We start from the raw sequence: 9,301 nt of genomic DNA on the forward strand, positions 1-9,301 counted from the left end.
TAAGAAAGTCACAAACAAGGTCACAAGGGAGGCTATCCCTAGAGTTGACCTAGAAAGTGTGACCAAGGCCTCCAAGAAGCCAAACAAGGTCACTAGGAAGGTATCTAGGGAAGTTATCCCTAGTAAATACCTAGAGCATCCAAGGAGCACCAATAGGTGTTGGGTTCCTAGGAGCATCTTCTCTACCCCATAGATGGGTTAGAGAGTGTCAACTCCGATTAGAAGGGTAGTTAACCCAACTTTGAGGAAATTGACACTCAAGGAGCATTTTCAAGGTTTTTGTTAACCTTTGAAAATGAAATGGAAGTATTATTTACTCCTTGAAAGAGTAAAATGTGCCTAATGATGGAAAATTGATTTTATCTTAAAAAGGCATAAATTGGGAAAACCTAGAGAAATACCAAGTTGGGATTTTGGTATTCTCTTATAAATTTTAAGGCACTCCGGGCCTTGATTTATGTGATTACTCTTGAGGAAAAATGGAATATGCCAACATTTGAGGATAAGCTTAATTTCAATTGGCATAAATTAATCAAGAGAATTAGAAATGCCCATTTAGGTTTTGGCACTCTCTTGAAGCACTTTGGGCAATCTAGGGTTTAAGTCTTAGGATTAGCTAAGATTAACGATACTTAGATAGGTAATCTAGGTATATCTTATTTATGCTAAACCTTGCCATGATTGTTTGCTCATAATATGCCATGACATCATATTTTATCTTATGTATATTTTGCATTCATGACTTATCATGAAAAATACAAAAATATCATGTCATGCCATACATACATCATGTAGTTATAGGAATCTTTCTTTTGAAAGCTATTTTATTTTGATGTATGCCATAACATTATCATGCATTATGTTTATTTCCTTAAAAATTAAGGACATATGACATTAGTTAAACAAGTGGCATTTGTTTACAACAAGTGGAATAAACAAGTGACATTTGTTTAACAAGTAAATCAACAAGTAGCATCCTTTGTGGATGTCTACCTCTCAAAATGCCTAGATAGATATGCATGATCCCTAGAATAGGGCAAAACCAAAATCTTACATCTCACAAAGACCTATAAGATGACTTGTATGTGTTTCAGTGCACATTAGATACAAGTGAGATGTTAGGATGATGAACAAAACTCAAGATGTTGATTTAGTGCATTCTTTTGAGTTTTAAGTTCATCAAAACACATAGTTATGTGTTTTCCCATCATTGGGAAAGCTAATGTACAAGTCATGTGCATTATGCCCAAGGAACATGATGGGATATTGGTTTTGAAAATATTTTTAAAATATTTTTGGAAAACTTTAGTGAAGGCTATCTTTTGATAGTAATCACCATTGAATAGTTAGACACAAACTTGAAGAAAACGCTAAAGTTTTTGCAAGTTTTCAAGTTTGTGTCAATCTTTGAAAATATAAAGTATTTTCATAGAAAGCTATTTTTCCATGATTAAGTATGCCCTAAATAATGTCTACACGAAATTTCATGATTTTTGGATTTTTGTAGAATTTTCTAGGGGTTTCTGAAGTTGACTGAAATGGAATTTCAGCAACTATCAGAACTCCGATCGATCCATGGATTGATTGGAGTTCCTGAATCGATCCGTGGATCGATTCAGAAGGTAAATCTTGCGAGCAGAAGCTCGCTGGATCGATCAGTGGATCGATCCACACATACTAAATCGATCAGTGGATCGATTCGGATGGTTCAATCGATTGGATCCCAACTCCAATCGATCCAAGTTGCTGATTTTGGCTGGGAAGGCCTGACTTCAGCATCTTTGAACCATGGTTAGTCTATGTAACCATTCCAAACCCTTAAAATACATTTGTATACATAAAAAGGGTGTTTTCGTGTTGAAAACAAGGATGGAATGGTAAAGGAAGGCTAAGTTGAAGTTTAGGTTGAGGTTTGTTTCAAATTTTGAACATTTGAACCTCAAAACTTCTAAATTTGGGTTTCCTAAAGGTTTAGGGATTCCAAGTCATTGTTGGTGCAATGACAGAAGTTACCACCATGTCTTTAGGGGGAGGGACTCTTTAAAGGCATGAAAATTATTTTTCATGAACCTTGGAAGGTGGTTAACCTTCTTTAAAGAAAATGCTCATGGACGAGCTTTTGAACTTGAAATGGGGAGTGGATATCCTCATTATTTCAAGTGGAAACTCAAGTAGTTAGAAAATGCTCAAGGTTGGGTATTTGTCTACATTGAGGGTGAAGTTAAGGATAAATGAAGGGTATGGGACCTTCATTGTCGTGTTGATCACAACGAGTGATGTTGTGAACAACGATGAGCAACTCTTCAGGGGGAGAGTTGTCAACAAATGGATTTGTTGATGTATACCCAAAATTGGGGCATGGGTTGATGTGTGCCCAAAGATGGGTTGATGTGTTTTATAAGTAGGGGGTTGATGTGTGCCAATAGGGGGAGAATGAAAGGAAGTAAGGTAGGTTTTCATTACCTAGAGGGAGTTTGCCCTCTTAGGGGGAGAATGAAAAGCTTAACTTATGTGTTCATTACCTAGTGGCATGAAGAAGGAGGCTATAGGATTAGCCTAACTTACATGTGGGATTGTAAGTGTTATTGTGGTATTGTCAAACATCAAAAAGGGGGAGATTGTTGGTGCAATATCCCTCAGGTCAAGGTTGACCTGGTTAACCAAGCTGAGTCTTGGTTTGGGTTTAGATGTTTGACAATAAGATACTGATTGAAGGAGAGTCAAGTAGGTAAAGGTTGACCGGATACTTGACTGGGAAGTCCTGACTGGGATGTTAGGCAGAAGAAAATCCTGGTGAGTGAAGCCAGGTGAAAGTCCTGACTGGGATGTTAGGCAGAAGGAAATCCTGGTGAGTGAAGCCAGGTGAAAGTCCTGATTGGGAAGCTAGGCAGATGGAAAGTCCTAGTGAGTGAAGCTAGGCAGATGGAAAGTCCTAGTGAGTAAAGCTAGGCAGATGGAAAACCCTAGTGAGTGAAACTAGGTGGAAGTCCTAGTGAGTGAAGCTAGGCAGATGGAAAGTCCTAGTGAGTGAAGCTAGGCAGATGGAAAGTCCTAGTGAGTGAAGCTAGGCAGATGGAAAACCCTAGTGAGTGAAACTAGGTGAAAGTCCTGGTGAGTGAAGCCAGGCAAGGGAAAATTCAGATGGATCAAGGATGATCGGACATCTGGAGTTGGGAAGTTCAAGTAGGTCAAAGGATTGACTGGATACTTGGCATGAGGAAATTCAGATGGGTCAAGGTTGACCAGACATCTGGTGAAAGTCCAAGTAGGTCAAGGGAGTGACCGGATACTTGGCACGACTAGAAAAGTCCAAGTGGGTCAAAGGGATTGACCAGACACTTGGTGGGAAGTCCTAGCAGGTCAAAGGAGTGACCAGATGCTAGGCATGATGTACCAACGGGTCAAGGTTGACCGGGTGTTGGTTTGGTAGGCTTGGGACTTGGTTTTGGGCAAAAACCAAGTACTGGATTGATCAGTGGATCGATCCAGGAGCTGGATCGATCAGTGGATCGATCCAAGCCTTTCCTAGCGAACAGAGAGCCTCTGGATCGATCCGTGGATCGATCCAGATGTCCCAATCGATCAGTGGATCGATTGGGACGCGGCTGCTTCGCGCGATATGCGAGGCGTTTTTCCAGCGCACAGAGGCGCTCTGGATCGATCCATGGATCGATCCAAAGCCTCCCCGATCGATTGGGAACATTCGAATCGATCGGGATCCGACCGTTGCGTCGGGTTTATAGCCGCAGGCGGACGTTGTCTTCCATACATCTTCTCCGATTCACTCCAGATCTTTCGCCAACTTCTCCACAGCGCTCTCAAAGATCAGATCGCCAGTTCTTGAAGGATCTTGGAAGCTTTCCAAGTCAAGAGGCGGATCAAATGCAAGAAGAGAAGCTAGGGTTAGGGTTTTCTGTACTCATTGTAAGCTTTGCGCTTGTATTTAGTTTCCCTTTCCTTTCTTCTTGTACTGAGAGTCTTGTAGGGCTTCTCCGCCCTCGGTAGTTACCGAAAAGGAGTGTTTTCATAGTGGAGGGTGCGTGCGTGGTGTGGATCCTTGGACTAGTCACCTCTTGTGAGGTGGATACCAAGTAAACCAACCTTGTTAGCGTTGTGTGTTTGTTTCTGTTTATTTTCCACTGCATATCCTTGAAGAAACAAGCCACGCCGAGCGATGAGCACGCGACGAGCTATTCACCCCCCCTCTAGCTACTTTTGGTCCTAACAGGAAAGATTTCCACTACTAATGAACCAAAAAGTTCATCAGCTACCAATGAATCCTACTCAAGTTAATATAACCTAGCCTTAGATGCCAAAGATATATTGGTTCATTTCCGAAGGTTGCTTCCTCTTAAAGTTTAGAAGATGTGTTATAATTTCCATTTATTACATCGTAGGAGTTATTGGATTATAAATTGTCAACTAACATACCAGAATAGATAACTTCTCTATTTTTCTTGATAACAGCTTTGTTATCAAAATAGACACAATATCTATTCTATAATAGTTTAGAAACTGAAATCAGGTTCTTTCTAAACTTAGTACGTAAAGACAATTTCTAATAATCCATATTTTATTTTTATCAAAGGATAAACATCTCCCACTGCAACAGCTACCACTTTTACAGTAGTGCCCATGTGGACGGTGATTTACCTTTCATTTAGTTGTCGGGTTTCCTGGAACCCTGCAATGAATTGCATACATGATTAATGGCATCTTGTATCTACACTCCAGGTTCTGGTAGATAACACCATTAGACATGTTTCAACTAATGAATTAAATACACCTAAATTGTTCTTAGTTCTAAGAAGACAGTCTACCTTAATGTCCAAGCCCTATTTCCAATCATTACAATTGGGACTACTAAGTCTTTTTCTATAGTATGACTACTAGGGATTTGACAAACATCCTAAGAATCACAAAAATATTTGGTCAAGATCAACTCCTTAAAATCTTCATGAATTTTGTGTATACAAAATCGAAGAGGAGATTTTATTCATTAATTTTATTATCTCGTCAACTTTACTTTATGACGAATAAAATTAATAGTTGATCTGTCTTTGATCAAATATTTGGTCAAAGCTCTTTGAATTTAAAATAACATTGATTCCTCAAACAATATTATTTAAATTTACCAACATCTCAAACATCGTGAATTTTGCATGCCACGTTAGTGTGGACGTATACAAATTCATCATTTGTAAGAGGAGGGTTTTACCCATTGACTATCTTGTCAATATAACTTTTGACAAATAAAATTACCTCAAACACCATGAATCTTGTATGCCACGTTAGTGTGGACGTATACAAATTCAAACATTTGTAAGAGGGGTTTATTAATTTTATTATATTGCCAATCTAGTTTTATGACAAATCAATAGTTGGTTTCCCTTTGGTCACACAAGTGATAGTAGTGACTCCGTTGGGGAGGATACTATTAAATGTGTCTAAGTGTATACCATTACTTGACACTAAGTCCATTAATAAGATTATGCCCCTTCCGTTGGGGAAGATCACACGCTCTTAATTAACTTCCTATAGTCATCCAAAAATGGAAGTCTGTTCTAGTGATCCACAAACAAGCTCATCCGTTATGGAAGAAGGCACTCAGAGCCAACGCGCAAGCTTGTTTGCATCACTTACAAACCAGTAATGGAGACCATGGGATTTACTTAAAAATCCCTCTCCCACTTAGTTATTTATAAATGAGGAATTTTAACTATGCTAGCCTACTAAATATGTAAACCAACATGCACACACAGCACAATATAAAAGCAATAAATAGAAAATCTAATTTTCAACTATTATGGCTTTTATCTCTAGTTATTCTCCGTGTGTTGTCATCCCAAGCTGCTGCCATATTTGGCCACCGCCACCAGGACTAGCTGTCGCATCCATCTTGCTCCTAGTTCCGCTGCGCCTCTGGTCCTTAGAAGGTTCCACGCTTTGCAAGATTCGATCCGCGACATAAATAGAATTTTACATTTTTGATCCTATATTCCATAAAAGGAATGTACATGTATCTAGATCAAAAATAAAATCCTAATAAAACTAAATACAGCTCCTGCTGTATTTTATAATACAATCATGCACACACATATAAATGCCCTTGACATGTCCAAGGGTCCAATCACACACATAATAACTAAAAGTCATAATAGTTGGATCCTGCATCCACAAAGTTAGCACATCCTACTATTAACCTGCCTAAATTATGTATGACATGTGCATAATTAAACTAATACCAAATACACAGAGGCAAAACCCTAGCTCTGATACCAATTGTTGGTTGCTACTCGGAAAGCCTAGAGGTTCCACTGTACAAAAATTTTGTACAAAGGTCTGAACCTTTTCCTAGCTACCATGTGTTCTTTTAAATTAAATTTTGGATCGCCTGCGGAACTTAACACGTTTGATCCAAAACTTAATCTATTTGTTCTTTTAGGTTTTGACTTGGATCTCCTGCGGAACTTAACACGTTCGACCCAAATCACCTTAAGTTATTAATTCCATTAAATATTAATTTCCATAATTGGTTCCCAGTACTGATGTGGCGAGGCACATGACCTTCTTGGATATGGGAGCAACCACCACCGACTAGACAAAACCTTTTATAGAAATCTAATATTTAATTTCCTAAAATAACTTTAGGTTAACCGAAAAGAACAATCAAATCACAAGGAAAAATAAAACAAAAGAACACAACTTCGAAAAACATATTCGAAATACTAGAATCGTAAGCCTCTTGTATTTGGTATTATTTCCAAAAATAACTAGTATGATGCGGAAAGAAAAATACTAGTTATACCTTTTAGAAAGACCTCTTGATCTTCTACCGTATTCCTCTTCTAACCTCGGACGTTGTGTGGGCAACAATCTTCCGAGATGAGAATCCACCAAAGCACCTTCTTCTCCTTTCTTCAAGTTTCGGCCAAGCACAAAGCTTCCAAAAGATGAAGATCTTTTTCCACCAACCAAGCTCCAAGGGATACAAGCTTTCTCTCCTTCTTCTTCTTCTTCTCCAAGTAGTATCCGCCACCACAAGAGCTCCAAGCAAATAGAAGGTTCGGCCACCACCAAGAGGAAGAGAAGAGAGGTTGGCCGACCACAACACCAAGGAAAAGAGGGAGAGAAATAATAGAGGTTGTTCCCCATGAAGCCTTCTCTACCCCTCTTTTATAATCCTTGGTCTTGGCAAATAAGGAAATTTAATTAAAAACTTCCTTAATTCTTTTGCCATGAAAAGGAAAAATTTATTTAATTAAAAACAATTTTCCTTTTCTCAATTTACATGGTCGGCCACACCAAAGCTACAAACAAGGAGAGTTTTAATTAATTAAAACTTCCTAATTTGTCTCCAGAAATTTATAAAATTTCTCCAATAATTTAATCCCTTCATGATTGGTTTATAAAAAGGAAATTTAATAAATTAAAATCTTTCTTTTAAACATGTGGATAAAAAGAAAGTTATCTCTAAAATTAAAATCTCTTTTAATCTACAAATAAGGAAAGATATCAAATCTTTTCTCAATCTTTGTAGAAACTAATAAAAGAGAATTATTAATTTTAAACTTTCTTTAAATCATGAACATGGTTAAAAGGAAAGTTTTCTTAAAATTTAAAATCCTCCTTTAATCAACAAATAAGGAAAGATTTCAAATTTTAAACTCTCTTTAAACATGTAGATGATTTACAAATAAGGAAAGTTTTACCAAAATTAAAACCATCCTTTTAAACTACAAATAAGGAAAGAGATTAATCTCTTCTCTTAATCTTTTGTAGAAAGCTATAAAAGGAAATTTTTAATTTTTAAACTCTCTTTTAAAATCATGATATCCACATAAGAAATAATTTTAATAAAAATCCTTTTAAATATTCTAGTGGTCGGCCACCTAAGCTTGGGACCCAAGCTTTGGCCGGCCACCTACATGGCTCATCCACTTGGTCTTGGCCGGCCCTAGCTTGGGTTCCAAGCTAGCTTGGCCGGCCCCATTGGATGGGTAAGAAGGTGGGTATGCGGTGGGTATAAATCTCTATATACTAGAGGCTACGATAGGGACCGAGAGGAGGAATTGGTTTTGGTCTCCCGATGAAATTAAGCATCCCGTGTTCGCCCCGAACACACAACTAAATTTCATCAATAATAATTCATTCCACTAAAGAACTATTATTGAACTACCGCACCAATCCCAAATTACATTTTAGGCTCCTTCTTATTTTGAGTGTGTTAGTCTCCCTGTGTTTAAGATAACAAATGTCCACTAATTAAGTACGTTACTAACAACTCGCTTAATTAATATCTAGCTCCAAGAGTAGTACCACTCAACTTCATCGTCATGTCGGACTAAGTCCACCTGTAGGGTTTAACATGACAATCCTTATGAGCTCCTCTTGGGGACATTCTCAACCTAGATCACTAGGACACAGTTTCCTTCTATAGTCAACAACACACACTATAAGTGATATCATTTCCCAACTTATCGGGCTTATTGATTCATCGAACTAAATCTCACCCATTGATAAATTAAAGAAATAAATATCAAATATATGTGCTTGTTATTATATTAGGATTAAGAGCACACACTTCCATAATAACTGAGGTCTTTGTTTCTTTATAAAGTCAGTATAAAAGAAACGACCTCTAATGGTCCTACTCAATACACTCTAAGTGTACTAGTGTAATTATATAGTTAAGATAAACTAATACCTAATTACACTACGACCTTCCAATGGTTTGTTCCTTTCCATTATGGTCGTGAGCTACTGTTTATAATTTATAAAGTACTGATAACATGATCCTCTGTGTGTGACACCACACACCATGTTATCTACAATATAAATTAATTGAACAACTACATTTATCATAAATGTAGATATTTGACCAATGTGATTCTTATTTCTAGATAAATGTTTATACCAAAAGCTAGGCTTTTAGTATACACTCTAACATAGACCGTGTCATCCTCTAATCAATCTAAATCTTGAGCTCCAAGTAGACTCACTCTAATCAAATGAGCTCAATATCTCATATTGACTCATTTGGGCATGACCATGCACTCAGTGGTATCACTCTATCAAGAATAATGATGTCACTCCCGTCATATAGAAGGGATAGATCCCATCTACATCACTCATATCTCTCCGCATAATTTGTTACATACCCAGTAATCGCCTTTATAGTCCACCCAGTTACGGGTGACATTTGACGAAGCCAAAGTATGCAACTCCTTATGTAGGGAACCATAGTGACTTCAGGTCCAAGGACTAGTAGTCATACTAATAGCCACATGAGAAAGTATAT

This window comes from Zingiber officinale, chromosome 10A (assembly GCF_018446385.1).
Source record: "Zingiber officinale cultivar Zhangliang chromosome 10A, Zo_v1.1, whole genome shotgun sequence".
In the NCBI taxonomy this organism is placed as follows: domain Eukaryota; kingdom Viridiplantae; phylum Streptophyta; class Magnoliopsida; order Zingiberales; family Zingiberaceae; genus Zingiber; species Zingiber officinale.